The sequence below is a fragment of the Ostrinia nubilalis genome, chromosome 20, assembly GCF_963855985.1.
Source record: "Ostrinia nubilalis chromosome 20, ilOstNubi1.1, whole genome shotgun sequence".
Classification (NCBI taxonomy): domain Eukaryota; kingdom Metazoa; phylum Arthropoda; class Insecta; order Lepidoptera; family Crambidae; genus Ostrinia; species Ostrinia nubilalis.
The window spans coordinates 3,012,725-3,029,967 of NC_087107.1; the positions used below are offsets into that span (position 1 = coordinate 3,012,725).

At 35.8% G+C, this 17,243-nt stretch overlaps 1 protein-coding gene and 1 non-coding gene across 3 annotated transcripts in view; both read left to right on the top strand.

The window, feature by feature from the left end:
- Window positions 1–3,471: 3,471 nt before the first annotated feature.
- Trnal-cag (transfer RNA leucine (anticodon CAG)) lies at window positions 3,472–3,543 on the top strand. Its single transcript has one exon. It is a non-coding gene; the product is annotated as a tRNA-Leu (tRNA).
- A 4,574-nt stretch (window positions 3,544–8,117) lies between these two features.
- The window catches only part of LOC135081458 (mucin-2), a 96,762-nt gene continuing 87,636 nt past the window's right edge, over window positions 8,118–17,243 (top strand). The window contains exons 1-2 of one of the 2 annotated variants that reach the window (XM_063976153.1): window positions 8,118–8,180; window positions 8,750–8,802. The gene's annotated coding sequence lies outside the window, so the exon portion shown is untranslated. Of the gene's footprint in view, window positions 8,181–8,727; window positions 8,803–17,243 lie in introns of both variants that reach the window. The other variant, XM_063976154.1, reaches the window with a different exon arrangement.

Consider the following 17,243-nt stretch of genomic DNA (forward strand, 5'->3'; position numbering starts at 1 on the left):
CACAAATTCCGGGAGGGACTGTGGTAGTTGAAGGCTTTGTCCGGATTCCCATGGTTTTTCCCATCGACGGAGCACTGGGGTTATTTTAGTGGGTACGCCTCATCCTTCCGATGAGGGGAGCCCCACACAACCTACCCTATCCCCGCAGGGTAGGTATGCAATTTAATGCATTATACCCGAAAAAAAAAGGCTTACACAAAATTAGTACGCCAGTACGCGCGTTAAACTACATAAGTAAGTACATAACACTTCAGACCAGATCACGGATTCCTGCCACAGCTGTCCCTAGGACTATTAACCTTCATTGGTTGGGTTTCATTAGAGACCAAACTGTAGATCCTTGTAATACAGGAGATGCAATGGGAAAGAGAGATGTAAGTTCCAGAGTTCTTTGAAGAAACAATACTAATGATGAAAAATATAAGATTACGTGGATTGTTTTGAACTAGATCAAGGCTTATTCTTTAAATCAGGCTTTAAAAGCCAACAAAATACTTAAGTACCTACTACCTATTTGAACTTTAACAAAACAAAACAACAATTTTGAGCATTTCCCTAAGTTAATTTTATTTGCAACATCCGAACTTGTGGTTTGTCAACAACGGCACAAACTTATTTACGACTGTTATAAATTATTTTGCACTTTAAGCCGTTGTCTTAAGAGCAAAGTTAATATTTTTTGCCCGGAATTGTAATTTTAAGCTATTGCGTTTTGCGCTCAAAATGTAGCTATTAAAAAGGAGTAAAGCTCATTATGTGCCGTAGAAAATTTAATTAAAATTGTTGGATTTTAAAACAAATGAAAGTGTCACGACTCCTTTTTTTCGTCACAAGGGCAGACGCACGCAGTTTTGGTGCAAATAACAGTTATTTTTTTAGCTTTTAATTTGGCGACATTGGCGGTGACAAACTAATCTAGAGTTATTCTAGAACCACAGTTTATTTAATGTTGTTTTGAAAATAATTCCATCGTTGCACCATAATGTTGCAGAACACTTAATGATTGGTGTGAAGAATTTATTATTTACGGTAATTATAATCATAGGAGATCGTTAAGGGGAAGATCTTGAGATTAGGTCATTTGTTATTTATTTCTGTTTGATTTTATTTTGATCTTTAGTCCTTTTCAAATCTTTAGATATTTGGCTAAAGATTTGAAAAGGTTATTATCAATGTAGAGTCATAAATGGTATGATTTTGAGCAAAATTAATTATTTTCTCTAAATCATAAAAATATACGAGTACCTACTACATTTTACATGTGTAAGTGTAATAAATTATATTAATACTAGACAGCGGGTAGGTATTTGCTAACCCAAGCTAATTCATAAATATCGATTTTTGAAGAATTAGTTTAAGCTATCAAACCTGAAAAAGATTCCGTTTAAGGAATCAAACATCAAAACAACAGATAGCTTTAATGAAACCCATTTAAAATCAGCTGACTTCATCCTTGCCCTTAACAGACCACATTGGGCGCCATGTCGCGTGTCGGGCTTGATGGACAGACGACAGCGCCCTTGAACTCATGCTGTGCTTGCACAACCGATAATGGGCTTATTATGGCGGGTGGCGGTCAGCGGCGACAGATGTTGTCTTGTCATAGGGCTGTGTATGCGTCTATAATCTAGTAATCTTTCTTTATACAGCTATATCTATAAAAGCGAAAGGTCAAGACTCAATCACTCATCACGAAATCTTAGAAACTTCAAGTGCTAGGTGTCTCTTTGCATGGGGGTTCCATTTAGAACATAGGTGCTCACTAAGACGCGATTTTGCAAAATTCAATCCTTAAGGGGGTAAAACGGGATCCACGCGTACAAAGTCGCGGGCGGCCGTTAGTTTAAGATAAAAGCTAAATTAGCTACTTACGGGAGTATTCCCACCTCTCATTTCCACCACTGCAACTCCTGTGTAGCCAGGTTTGATTGTCCCGGGGGAAAGTTGAACTGTCATTGGACCCGCAATGAAATTAATCTTCCTTTTTGAAGGTTTGTCCACTATTTGAGGGACGGCGGAGGATCGCTGTTCGTATGCACTCATTCCTCTCGTAGTGACTCGCTCCGACCGGATCTAATTGCACTAATACCACAGCAGGATCTTGCGAGATTGATTGCTTGTTAACCTAAGGCGGTGTGTGCATGGTGATTCATGTCACAGCGACACACAATAGTACTATAGTAGATCAGGCACCTCTACTCTACATATCACATGGCAACTTATTAATTGACAAAATGAAGTAGGTACTAATAATGTTCGTGAACATTATTCACTACGCCATCCAGTCTCAAACAAGGCAAAGATGTAACTATGTACACCGGGTACCAGACAACGTCGGTTTCGTCGTCGAGTCAGATCAAAAAATCAAGTGTCCAGTGAAATGATACGAAAAACTGACTAATAAGTTCTTATGATTTGTAAGAAACTCGTAACGAAACACCACGTGAAACCATATCCAAGATAAAAATACAGCAGTCGCTCAGCTTCTTCGAGAAATCTTATGACGCTAATGCGGTTTGCAGTTTGCATACATTAATGGAAAACTGCTTTGCGAGCTTAGCTAAACTATTTAAGTTTAGCTCTTCTTTTAGTATCCAACCATATTCGCATTCAAGTAGTTTCTTTGGTGTCGCTACGAATTCCTCTTGTGTACACCGCTTAACGCAGCACTAAACATCGCCAAGACAGCGTGGGGTCGCGCGGCACTTTCTTCAGACGTCATAAACTCTACCCCATTGTATGCGGAGGCCGTAAACCAGCTGGGTCCCAGCCGTTCCTCACTGCTGGTGAGGTAAGAGTGAGTGAGATACTGAGTTATTGACAGAATGTTCGCGACGTTCATCCGTTTTTAATTGGATCAGGCTTTTTATGCATAACAAGGCAGGTATTTGACCACAATCGCACCTGGTGTTAAGCGGGATGCAGTCTAGGATGGTACATATCTGCCTAGGACGCTTAGTGCGTGCTGGTGGAATGTTGACAATATAGGGATGGTACGCTAACCTGCGTCTGGTTCTGTCAGGTTAAACAGAAATCTCTTTTAAAAAACAAACACAATTTATGCTTGAAATCAATATTAAGAACTCTCCAATGTTTTTTAAAAATCTAACACAATTTTATGCTTAAAATGAAAATTAAGAATTCTCTAATATTTTCTTGGCGTCGGAAACATATTTTTAAACTGCGGGAGTATGCAGATGGAAAGACACCGTACATAATTACATCCTGAAATGAACACTATCAAACTAATACCTATTAAGTAGCTGCTTACTTAATTAACATCGATTACCGCTAAAGTAGGTAGTTCGCGCCAACACATTATGGAAATTTTACAGTAACTTATTCTAAAAGTTGACTGAAATAGGCTAGGTCAAAAATCTGTCAAACTCCATACAAAAAACACCGGTTATCGTTATAGTTACGGTCAAAGTTAGGTGGTGCAACTCAGTCATAGAGTCTGCACTGTTAACCGCCTCTGTGGTCTAGTGGTAAGACCACCTGCTTCAGACGCAGGGGTCCCGGGTTCGATTCCCAGTAGGGGCAGATATTTTTTCTGTTCGGTTTGGTTGGTGGTAGGGCTTGTTCTAAGTCCGCCTGGCTAGCTACCATTATCTTAGTCTGTCGCCATAACAACAATGTTAACAGCATTGTTGAGTTCCGGCAGTTAGAGGTAAGATAGCCAGTTCCTCCGTTGTTGAGGATTCCGGGTGAAGCTCGCTTCCACCTTCGGTCTGATCATCACTTACCATCAGGTGAGATACAGGCCAAGAGTTTCCTCGTTGTGGATAAAAAAATATCTTCACATTAATTCACATTGCAATCTAAGGTATAGGTATATCTTTAATAAAGTTACAGAGCCATAGCTAAAGTTCGCTGTCGATGTTACTAGTCCTTATGGTTTACAAAACTGCCATGGTATGATGGTGCGGACTGTACACAGTATATTACTCTACTTTCTCAAATTATCGCCTAGTTGCCTAACTTCCTCAAGGAAACTCAACTTATCAAAGTCAGTCCGCTATCGACAAATCTGAATTACAATAATTTTCATTCAAATAAAATTGGATGATTCGACGAGATGTCCGATCAAATTGTGTTGTGAAACGTTTCTTTGTAGAAATCGAAAGGTTACTCTGATTAAGTTAAAGTTTCTTTTAAAAAGTTTTGAATGCGGAAATGATCATTTTGGATTGTGATCTTCGAGCTTTGATGGATTTCCTATTATGATCATTTGATTGTTTATACGTGAGCCTAGAAAAATAGTTTGGACAATAGGATGTAAGTACATTGGATATCATATCGGATATAATCCGATATCTAAATATTTATATAACTCTAAGGTGACTGACTGACTGACATAGTGATCTATCAACGCACATCCCAAACCACTTGCACTGGTCGGATCGGGCTGAAATTTGGCATGCAGGTAGATGTTAAGACGTACTAGGCATCCACTAAGAAAGGATTTTACGAAACTCCACCCCTAAGGGGGTAAAACGGGATCCACGCGTACGAAGTCGCGAGCGGCCGCTAGTAACTACTTAACAGAATTTAAGCCACACTGTATACAACGCTATGCTTGTTCTTCTCTTGTTCGCATGACTTTTGTTATAATCGTAGGTACAGTAAATTATTTATTTACCATTAAATTCAAATAGTTTATTCAGTACATAGGCCCTTTCCAGGGCACTTATACACGTCCCAAATATAGCTTGCCCTACCACCACTTCGGGACAACATGGGCTGGTGCTGAGAAGAAGTGGCGGAAGAAACTCAGTCACCTTTGTCAGCCTCTTTTTCAATAAAATACAGTAATTTATAGCTTACATGACACGCAATAAGTGCGAATTACATAAAGTGTTTAAGATTGCTTCGATGAATGATCACGTCCTATCAAGCAATACATTTGTCTCAAAAGCTTTTTGTTTTCGTTCTTGCTTCACCACTCAAATACCAAGATTTATTCGTCAGCATTACGATAAATGCATAATGCATCCATGACGTCATCGTTGTGGAGCCAAGACAATGCATCTAAGAGCAGTAGTCAACAGCACGGCAGGGTCGCGGGTTCAATCCTGACTCATAAATTTGCCTCGATAAGGCGATCGGTGCGAAAGCTGGGGCGATACTTGCTATAAAATGCTTTTACGTCCGTATTTATAGCATATCCACGCTTTTGGAATGCAAATTGTAGAATAGTTTTAATATAAAATACAGTAATCTAGTTATAACTAGGTATAATCTAGTATAACTAGGTGATCACAAGACCCAACAGGATATCTAAGACAATTTATGAATTTATATTCATATGAAATTATACTAAATATTTTGCGTTTCTAATTAGGTACTATTCTACTTTTACTCCTCAAGTTTCCAAATGAATAACAATATCCACATTTTAAAAGAAATATTAGCAAGGTTTATGAATAGAGGACTATCGATTTCACTCGAAAACTACATTGCACGCAGAAGATGTTTTCTATACAAGTAGGTCCAAAATAGGACTTTTACTTGCGTACTTTAGGTATCTACGATGAAAGTCACGCATCACTAGTTTTCAAGCCGATGCCATTGTCATCTAATCTTCTATACTTATAATAAATCTGTAGAGAGGTCAATTCTGTACATGAAATATATTTTCAAAATAACTATCAGGGGGTGATTAGTGATCGATACTGATGCCAAAAATGCAATCAGTAAAATTTTTGTCTGTCTGTCTGTCTGTCCGTCTGTATGTTCCTTATTGAAACAAAAACTACTCGACGGATTTTAACGAAAATTGATACAATTATTCTTCATACTCCTGGGCAGGTTATAGTATACTTAGGAATTCCCACGGGAACAGGAATTAGCGGGAAAATCCTTTTGTATGAAAAATCTAAACCGCTTAAGTTAGACGCTTGAAATTTGGCATGTAGGTACCTTAGTAAACTTAAAGCTTAGTTACAACAGGATATTGCAAAATTCCCACGGGAACGGGAGTTAGCGGGAAAAATATAGATAGATGAAGGGGGTAAAACGGAATCCACGCGTACGAAGTCGCGGGCGGCCGCTAGTAAATAAATAAAGACTGTATTTATTAGCACAATGGACAACACTCCACTCAAAAGTTTTGTTACAAAAACGTACCTATTACAATCATTATCATCATAATTTCAGCCATAGGACGTCCACTGCTGAACCAGGCCAGCGCCTTCCTGCTTCCTTTATGAGGTCGTCGGTCCAACTTGTGGGTGGACGTCCTACGCTGCGCGGTACGTGCCATGCACTCCAGAACCTTGCTGCCCCATCGGCCGTCAGTTCTGCGTACTATGTGCCCATTGCTACTTCAGCTTGCTAATCCGTCGGGCTATATGCCAGCGATTTTAGTTCGTTTACGGATCTCTTCATTTCTGGTTCGATCTCCTAAAGAAACGCCTATTATAAAAGCAACTACTTAATAAGATGCTACCGTGCTAACTTTTATGGGATTTCGTCCTCATATTAGTTTATATCGCCTCATTATCACTAAGCTGGATTCAACTATAGTAAGTAAATGATTGCACATGCTAACATAATGGCTAATTCTGTCCAATGAATTGCAATATGGACGTCAGCGGGTACATTAGCGCTGTCGGAAGGCTCACGCCTCATAGAGGTGTCAGACCGGTACAAATGGCACTAGGTTTGTTATAGGGCTGGTACCCTCAAAGTAAATAGTTTAACTAACAAGGAAGATAGGTCTCCAATAGATATAGATAAATTATATATTTGCATACACTTAACACACATGAAATAGTAAAGTTGCTGCAAAACAATAATAAGAAAAGAAAAAAAAACTGCAAGAGTCAACGATAAGCATGTATAAAACAAACAAAAGTAGTGTGTACAATTGGAAAAATGATTCCTCCGAGATGTGTGTCGTAGCTATGCATAAAGCAAAGAGCTCAATAAACACTGCCCTGAAAAGGGCAAAACAGTGATTTTCAGCTCTTGCTAGAGAAGCGCACGAGAACGAAACGAACCCGCCTGCTATCCGTAAAAATGTTTAAAAATAATTAATCAATCAAGCTATACCTACAGCCTTAAGCAATAAATAGCAGTTAGTACCAAGATTAAGAAAATTAGTTTTTACATCGTTATCGTTACTTTAGGTTTCCTATCATCTCTATGCAAAAATTCATCAATATTGGTTCACAGATACAGCTGCTTTATAAGAGTGAATATTGTAACAAAATTATTGTTTTTCAGCAGCCCTCACACTTCATCTGCTTGAAGCCTATCCTCGTTACGATCCATTCAGCGTATTCGATAGCTCTTTGTCGCCTGTCTGTAGCTTGTCTGGTAATGCTTTATTATATTCGCGCTGATAATAATATAGTCATGTAGAGGTAGGACTTTCGGGACGCTAGAGAAAGGTGTGGATGAAATCACATTAAGCTTGTCAATACGGTATCTTATGCAATTGAAATAGGCGCTATTGTGCAATACCATTCCACTTCTAATATTCTTTACTCAACTGGACACAACATAAAACCATATACCTCAAATTGTTCAGCAAATTTTCGCTAATTACATAAAAGAATTGATACGTTTTTCCTTTAGTAGAAAAGAAGATATCAACGAGTCAGTAGGTATGTGTAATACTAGATGATGTTTTTAAATCAAAGTATTATTATGCAAAATACAAAGTATAACCTAAAATTAAACAATAAAATATGTGAGACCTTACATATTTACTTTTGGATATTTTTATGACATATTTTATTGCTTCATAATGACGGAAAGCTAAGAAACTAGATTCGTTCATAAACAATAACATTCATTCGGCTAATTATTATTTTCTCTAAAACTTAAGTATTCATTAAAATATTTCGCTTACATAAGTTGATGTGAAGCTTCCGCTTCAGGTTTTATATAACAAAAAATCAAACTACGAAACAAAAACTGAAAATCTCTTTGTTTTTGATGTTAAACAAATGCATTAAGTTTAGATTAACTTTTTGCCTATTAAATCAAATTGCACCCTTACTCAAAGCAACCTTGACATAAAGTAAGCATCCTAGCTTTCTACCAATGCCAGCTTGCATCACACCCATCCTTTCCCATCTTCTAGCCGCCGCGGCGCGTGCGCAGCCAGTCTCCGACGGCCCTCGCCGCGATTCACCGGCTAGCTTGAGCTCTGCTAGCTTAGCACACCGGTATACCTTCAATTTTATTTATTAAACCGCATCTTGCACTTTCAAACTTTATTCAAAAACTTTAGATAAAAAAATTGTTTTGTTAAAAATTTTCGCGAATTTAGAGGGCTCTGCGCCGCGACCTCCGTTTACATAACCTCTATTTTATCTTAATTCAAACGCCGCTCACTGCACAATAGTTAAATTATTTTTTTTACATAAAACTTTAAGTTTACTAACAATGTTTTGTCAAATATAGACAATGTCCGAACGCTTGAAAAAAAAACTTAACTAATTGTGTGCAATTTTTGCGTAACGCTATAGCGCCGTGAGAACGCATTGTCTTGTATTCCGTGATAACACGGGTTTAGTTTTTCATATATTAGTGTTATGTCTAGATTATACAATGCAGGAACTGGGATCATACTGTTGCTTGACATATGATAATTAAGTTTTCACAAGTTATTAGATGAAATAGAGTGTAGGATAGTTTTTGCTGTTTCGATCACGCGATGCGCGGAGCGTGTTAGATGTTTGTTTGAAAGTGCATCGTGCGTTGACTGTGTAGATAATTTTCGTGTGATATTCAGTGACCAAACTTTGCCGTTGTTGTGAACTTGTGCTGTGGGAAGAACGGACTGAGGTGAGTGTTGCAACGTAATGACGGTCTATTTGTAACGGTTTTAATTGTTTCAAATGTGTACGTTTTTGTAACAGCTAAGAATGGTTTATTCTTCTCGTTTTAAGGTTACTCCATTAAAGTACTTTAATGAGTTTATTAGGCTTGATTTTGTTTTAAGATGGGAATAAAGGTATGACGTCATATTTTTGAGGAAAAGTAAAAGTAAAAATCAATAGTCAGCTGTCAGAGATAAATAATTTATAATGTATTTTAAAATTTATTTTATGTACGCGAATTTAATTCATGCTTAATTGATCGCGTTACAAAAACTATCAGTCTTGATGAAATCGATAAAATAACAGTAATTTGTTATTATTTTCTCTAATTACTATAGCGTGTCTGAATAACAAGTTGTAGTATTATAATAGTAATATACTTCAATGATTGATTGTAAATGTTTGACTAAGTTAATATTTAATTTTGTACATAGAAGTATTATTAGGTAGAGACAGTAACATTATGTATCGCATTTCATTATAATGTATAATTCCTAGCGTATTATGCAATAAAAAACAGCGTGGCGTAAAATTTAGCAATGGTGACCTATGCAAAAATACAAACAGATACATAAAATGTGATATACACTTACACCTAATGTACACTTATGAAGCAATAAATGATTATGATTATGATTAAACAGAAAACTAAAATACCTGAATGTGTGAAAGAAAAAACACTAATTTTAATTAGGGTATGAAAAGATGCTAAAAACTTTAATGAAACTCAAGTAATTAGTTGAATTTCATAGAACAGTCACATTCATGAATATCTTGAATTTATATAGAGTTTCAAGTATAGTTTTATTGATAGGAAAGTCTACATTAATTAATGCAATAGATTAACTACATCGTGCCGTCTTCATTAAAACATATTTCGCGATCGTATGTTTGTTAATGTGGTCAATGAATAAGTAATCAAATGATCTTTACATCGACATCACACATATATTAATTTCTTAAGTGAAAATCAGTAATATAACATCCTAGTTATAATAGATCTACTACAATTTTTAAAAGGAATATTTAAGAAACTTTCAGGTTTCTTACAACTATTAGCTTATAAACGTAATGTTTTAAGAGCGTCCTACTAAAAACTGTAGTCACGTTCTAATTTATTTATATTAAACTGCATATTCACAGACGTACTTATTCTAAAACTACTTATTCAATTACAAAATATGGATTGATAGAAAATTTTCGTTTTAACTCGAAAACTTTAACACATTCTAAGAAATCTAATAAATTAACTTCATCAGTTTAAGTTTTATTACTTTCGATCTCATATTAAATAAGCTCTTAAGCAACTCTGCAATGATGGGCTGCCCCGATTGGCGTAATTACTAAGCTGCTATAACTAGGTTGGCAGATTATTTCTGACCATAAAGTTTGTCTTTCCTATTTTAAAACATTGCTTGATAGATATTTTTCAATGGTTTATTTCCCACCGTATCTTTTCAGGTTGAAACTTCTTGTAAACATAAGACGATTTTCTTTTTTATTCGGCTGAAAATCAGTAGATGGGACTTATCCACTACCTTTCCACTACTATCACCTAACTTCTTTACCATTGACTTAGGCCCGATTCGACCAAACTTTTTTCAGAGAATAACTCGACCTGGTATAACTGGCACATTGACAGTTTCAGTATGGGAAATATGTCAAAATGACAAGTTTATTCTGAGATTAATATTTACTCTTGTTTTTGTTGGTCGAATCCACCCTTACTTGATTATTTGTCGATATATTCAAGGGTATAATAACATAATTTAGTAAATTGGTAGCCCATATTTAGGTTTTCGTACTGAAAAACAATTTCAGGCGCGGCGGACATTTAAGATTTCTTTTGCACAACTTTTTCGTTTGACAATGCTTTTCTTACGCCTACTAACTATTTAATGTTAATTCATAAAATATTTTGCCACCATTCATAACTGAACAACATACTGAATTTGCTTTTTTACACGAGAAAATACTCTATCCAATCTTAAACGAGTTATGTGGAGCTCGAAACTATTTTAGAAACCTTAATCAACGATGATCACTTAAACTCCAGTAACTCCATCTGCACCCCCGTGTTTAAAGAAATTCAATGCGCAAATCTAAATGACAAATGCCGATGTTGATTACAAAGAGGCGGACCGTGACACACGTAACGTACGTCACAACACAAATAAGCGAAAGGGAGATTTACCCACGATAGCCCATCAAGCGACGACGACGAGGGCACTATAAATTGACATTTAATAAACAAAAATGAAAAAGCAGCTTTAGCAAATAAAATGTCATGGTCTTGTAGCTAGGAATCCCCTGAATCAATGAGGAAAGTTGAATACAGAATGCTTAATCCCCTTGTCGATTTTAATTATAGTGGACGCGTATAAGGAAAGGTCTTCTTATTAAAAGATTAAAACAGATTAAATGCAAGTGGGATTCTCAGATAAAGGGTACCAATAACTATCGTGCAAGATTGAATACCATGTAACTTTTATTTCTGTTTATTAAAAATAGGTACTGGTTTACAAAAAATATTTCATGACAGTTTAACGTGAAGACTAGTGGTGTAGATCGTGTGGCTCCACCAGGGTAGTTATATCGAGCCCTAAAAAGAATCAAGAAACCTAATCAAATAAAAATGATAAGACAATTTTTAAGAAGAGATTCTTGATTCATGGCTTGGTCTTTACTAAAAATTTTCCTTTGATTTATTTAGATTTTGAGTATGATTTCATTGAGAGTCAATTAAATATAGAGCATTAATTTTTAGAATGTTTCGTCGTGGCTAGTTAGCCAAATGCACTTATTTCCCTTCCGGTAAAATTCCAGTTCATATGCAAACGTAAACAAATTGAGTACAGTCACTAACTAAAATATTAATTGGTAAAGCCCGGTCCGTGAGCACGTAGAATTTTGTCTAATGACCCCTAGCTACCCATCCTTATCGCTCGCACGTAATTATATTGCCGTCGCGACTGTGCGACTGGCACCCGCAGTGAGTGTGCGAGCGCGATAGCAACATAATTACGCGCGAGCGATAAGGATGGGTAGCTTGGGGTCATTGGACAAAATTCTACGTGCTCACGGACCAGACTATAATAAAATAAAATTTAATATCGATTAATGATCATTATATTTTATGTCAGATATCTTTCACTTTATTTAGTGTTTCTGACACAAGCAATTATGATCAAGTGATATTTTTAATTAAAATATAATATTAAAACGTAATGTAACGAAGCTAAACTGAGCAAATAACTTCAGTAACTTTGTATAAAAGATTTATCAATTATTTTTGCACATGTTGTCTTTATACTTTAAAAAGAAATATTAGTTTAAATTCTTTACAACAAATTCTAAGTTTATTTATTTAAAATCTTTATCCACAAAAAAGTGGCGGTACAATAGCCGAACTTAATGCCATGTGGCATTCTCTAGCTGCTAACCTTAATGTGTTATTGTGTGATATGAGTGATTTTACACTAGGTACGTGCGTCCGTCCCATCGGAGAATAGAACTCGGAAGCTCTTACTACTGCACCAGGCGTGTAATAAAACGTAGTTATTTTGTAATTACATACTAATAAAAGACTATACTAAGTAATATCGCACGTTAATCTTATTTAACCGTCAAATTAAGGCCCCAATACACGACATCCTATCTCTAACGACATCAAAACTCATTACTCCTTTTGTCACCGTCTGTACTAGACGGCACGTTAAGCTAACACTTTGCATCTTATTTAGTTGGAATAGGGGTGAATTTGCAACAAAAGTGTGTAGGCTGATGTGCTGTTGTGTGTACCATACTTGGAGAATGCATCGCCTGCGCATACGGTCGCTTGCTTGGGTACATAATAAATGTACGTAGACAGTAGGCTCGGTGAAGTAGTTTTAATGTTTTGGAAAGAAGTTCGTTCGTTTCAGCCAAATGACGTCCACTGCTGGACAAAGGCCTCCCCCAAGGTTTTCCACAATGCACGGTCCTGCGCTGCCCGCATCCAGGCTCTTCCCGCGACCTTAACCAGATCGTCGGTCCACCTAGGAAAGAAGTATGTTAAAAAAATTGTTGATCATACGAGTAAGATATAAATTGTACTAGCTTTTGCCCGCGGCTTCACCCGCTTGACATTTAGTTTGTCACAGATCGTCATAAATTATAGCCTATTAAGTTATTCTGGGTTATCCTACTAATACTCAACTGAAGAACTACTCACAACTGAAGAATGAGCTTGCCGAGCTTCATGGCAAATATCTAGACTTAGCGGAGCAATGTTTGAAGTTGCAACAAACAGTGAATTCGTTCAGTGAATGCAACAACACTCATGAGCAGGCTTTGGATCGCATCCATGACCTTGAAAAGAGCCTATGTGAGTCACATAAAACCATAAAATCTATGGAGGAGGAAAAACAGGTTCAAGAATTGAACTCAACCGTGAGCCTGTATAATGAATTGATTAACAGTGATCACGAATTGAAGAATCCAACTATACCTATAATAGACTTGATATGTGATGTGTCTTGTTCCGGTCCAGCAGTAAAGTATCAATTTAATAGTAATAATAAACTTAAAAAATATATTAAAATCAAGAAATTTATCAAGAAAACCAAAAAATTAATTAAATTTCAACGTAGTATACCTAAACAGTCAATTCTAATGAAAGAGAAAAATCTTTTAAAAGAAAAGCTTAAATCATACAACTTAATAATAGAACAAAACAAAAAGTTGTATGATGACAATACTTTAATCTTACATGAGAAAATCGATGACTTGGAAGTTTATCTTAAACAGATCCAATCTCGGTATGAAATGGCACAGAAACAAATCAATGAACATGTACTGGCCACTTCCGAACTTGTTGACCTATGTAATTATAAAACTGAGCGTTTTGAGTCCTTATCAAATAAACATTCTTGTAACTGTATTAATGGCCTTCAGCCCACTATAATACCAAAGTCTACTCAATCTGAGTCGGGGCAGGACACATTCACTAAATCCCAAACTAATGTAACTGATTTGCCTAAAAAAATTAGTGCTACCTGTAATGAAAGGAAAACTTTTATTTATTCTGATCAACTTGGTCAAGGGTTAGGTTCTATGCTCAGGGAGCACTTGAATACACAAGTATTGAACTATTGCTACCCGGGTAGGTTTCTTACAGAGATAATTTACGAAATTAGTAAAAACCAAAAACTGGATGAGAACTCCAATGTTATCATAATGTATGGTAATAGTTACTTAGTAGATAAAAAGAGTATAATTCAGAATATTGACCAACTCTTGGATTTGCAAAATAGATTAAAATTTAAGATAATTTTGTGTGCTTTACCCTATGTAAATTCAGGGTATAATTTCAATAAGATCAACAAGAAAATATTTGATTTAAATATACTAATGTATAACCTGACTTATCGTCATAGCGACGCACTTTTACTTTTTGACATAAATAAATTTATTTCTAGCTTTAAGTTGACTGCAGATACAATGTATCTCTCTAAAAAATTAAAGAATAAATTAGCCTCTTTGATTGCATTCAATATTAAATGTAATCATATTCATAAAAATAATCATAATCAGGGTACTAATAATTTGATTTCTCACTATGTAAATAGTAATAATATTAAGACTGTACCTACTACTAGTTGTTTAAACTGAGGCACTCGACAAAGGCCAAGTCTGGAACATTCAAGATTGTTCATCAAAATATTCAAGGCTTGACCAGCAAAGTTTTAGAATTAGAGCTTTTCTTAAAAAGTTTTGACATTAATGTAATGTGTATTACTGAACACTGGCTTAAGAAATATGAAAGCTCTCTTTACATAGATAATTATCAGTTATGTAGCGCGTTTTACAGGAAGTCTGCCATTCACGGAGGCTCCTTAATATTTGTCAATAATAATATTAAATGTAAAGAACGCAAAGATGTAGTAGGGCTATCAGTTGAGCGTGTTATCGAAATTTCCTGTGTCGAGCTTGAGAGTTACATCATTGTATGTGTGTATAGACCCCCTTCTGGGGACTTTGGTATTTTTGAAGCGGCTATTGAGGATGCTCTTAATAAAACTTGTAACAGCAACAAAAAGGTCTTAGTTTGTGGAGATTTTAACGTCAATTTACTAGATAGCTCATCATCATATTCTGTAAGACTACTTTCCCTTTTTAAGTCATTTAATTTGTTTAGTCAATTTAAGGAGCCAACTAGAATTAGGGAAACCACAGCTACTTGTCTAGATAATATTTTCTCTAGCTGTGTCCCTGACAAAAAAGCTGTCATACACAATCTTACGTCAGATCACTGTGGTATTAAAGTAGAATTTATTTTTAATAATTCTAATAATACAAGTAACAAAAATGCCGTATGTAGACCTGTAACCATTAGTCGTCTAGAACGTTTTAAGAATAATCTTGGAAATAAATTGCATTTAGTGCCGTACGTGCAGGGAGACCCAGATGCTCTTTACAATAACCTTTTCGAATGTATTAAAACCGAACATGACAAAGTTTTTACTGTAAAGCCATTAAAACCAAATACCAAATCTAAGTTTAGTGACTGGGCTACTAAGGGAATATACAAAAGTCGAAATACGTTATATGAACTTTATGGCATGAAAAAGTATAATAATAGTATATCTTTTCTTGAGCATGTGAAAAAGTATTCAAAAATTTTTAAGAAAGTTTGCTTCATGGCTAAGTCTTTTTATATTCGGGACAAGATAGGAAACGCCAGTAATAAAATAAAAGAAACTTGGAATGTTATCAACCGAGAGACTGGTAAACTAAAACCAAGAGATAATGACTTTTCTCTCAAAGTTCACGATAATTTGATATCTGCAGATAAAGATGTAGCGGAAGTTTTTAACAATTTTTTTGTTAATATAGCTTCAGCAACAACTGCCAACTTAAAGTCATCTCCCTCCGAGGCTGAAGAAATATTGAAAACCCACGTGACACCCTGTGACTCTCACTTCTCTTTTAAACATATTACTCCATTAGATATCACTAAAACTTTTAATCTTTTAAATGTAAAGAGTACAACTGATATCTGGGGCATCTCTGTCAAGATAGTCAAACACATTATTGATATAATTTCCCCACAGTTAGCGATAATATTCAATAATTGCATAGAGAAGGGAATCTTCCCCGACCTCATGAAACACAGTAGACTAATGCCATTATTTAAGTCTGGTAGCAAAACCGACCCTGGCAATTATAGACCCATTTCTATCTTGCCCGCTTTGAGCAAGATTTTTGAAAAAATCATACAGGAGCAACTTATGATTCACTTTGGCTCTAATAAACTATTTCATAGTGAACAATATGGTTTTACCAAGGGTCGTTCCACCACCGATGCCGGGGTTGCACTACTTAAACATATCTTCGAGGCTTGGGAAAATTCTCAAAATGCACTAGGGGTCTTCTGTGATCTCTCAAAAGCTTTTGACTGCGTAGAACATCAAACGCTAATTCGCAAACTGCACTATTATGGGGTAAAGGACTCGGCTTTGGATTTAATACAATCCTATTTAAACTTTAGAGTTCAAAAAGTCGACATAAATGGTGTTTTGTCTTCTGGGTCACCTGTGAAAATGGGAGTTCCGCAGGGGTCCATTCTGGGTCCATTCTTGTTTCTTATATACATTAATGATCTACCATATTTTGTTAAAGACTCTTGCGAAATCGTGTTATTTGCTGATGACACATCTTTGATTTTTAATATTGATAGAAGTAAAAATAACTTTGACGATGTAAATAATGCACTAACTAGAGTTTTAAGTTGGTTCACTACAAATAATCTACAACTGAATGCAAAGAAAACAAAATGTATAAAATTCTCTTTGCCTAACGTAAAAACAGTTAGTACCCAAATAGAACTTAATAATAATGCAATCGATCTGGTAGAATCTACTGTATTTCTGGGAATTACCCTGGATTCAAAACTCCAGTGGGGCTCCCATATAGAAACTCTGGCGGGAAAGCTCAGCTCAGCGGCTTTTGCAATAAAAAGGATACGGTCATTAACCGATGTTTCAACAGCTCGCTTAGTCTACTTTAGCTACTTTCATAGCCTAATGTCATATGGAATCATGCTATGGGGCAAAGCTGCAGATTTTGAAACAATATTTATTCTGCAAAAACGTGCCATAAGATACTTGTATAAAATGAAAGCAAGAGCGTCCCTTAGAGAATTGTTTAAAGAAATTGGCATTCTCACGGCCGCTTCACAATACATCTTAAACTGTATTCTATTTATTCAACAAAATATTAATGAATTCAAAAAGAAAAGTGATATTCACCAAATCAATACTAGAAATAAAAATAAATTGGCTATACCCGCTTTTAGACTTAATAAAGTGTTTGCCACCTTTATGGGACAAGGTATCCATTTTTATAACAAAGTCCCTGATAAAT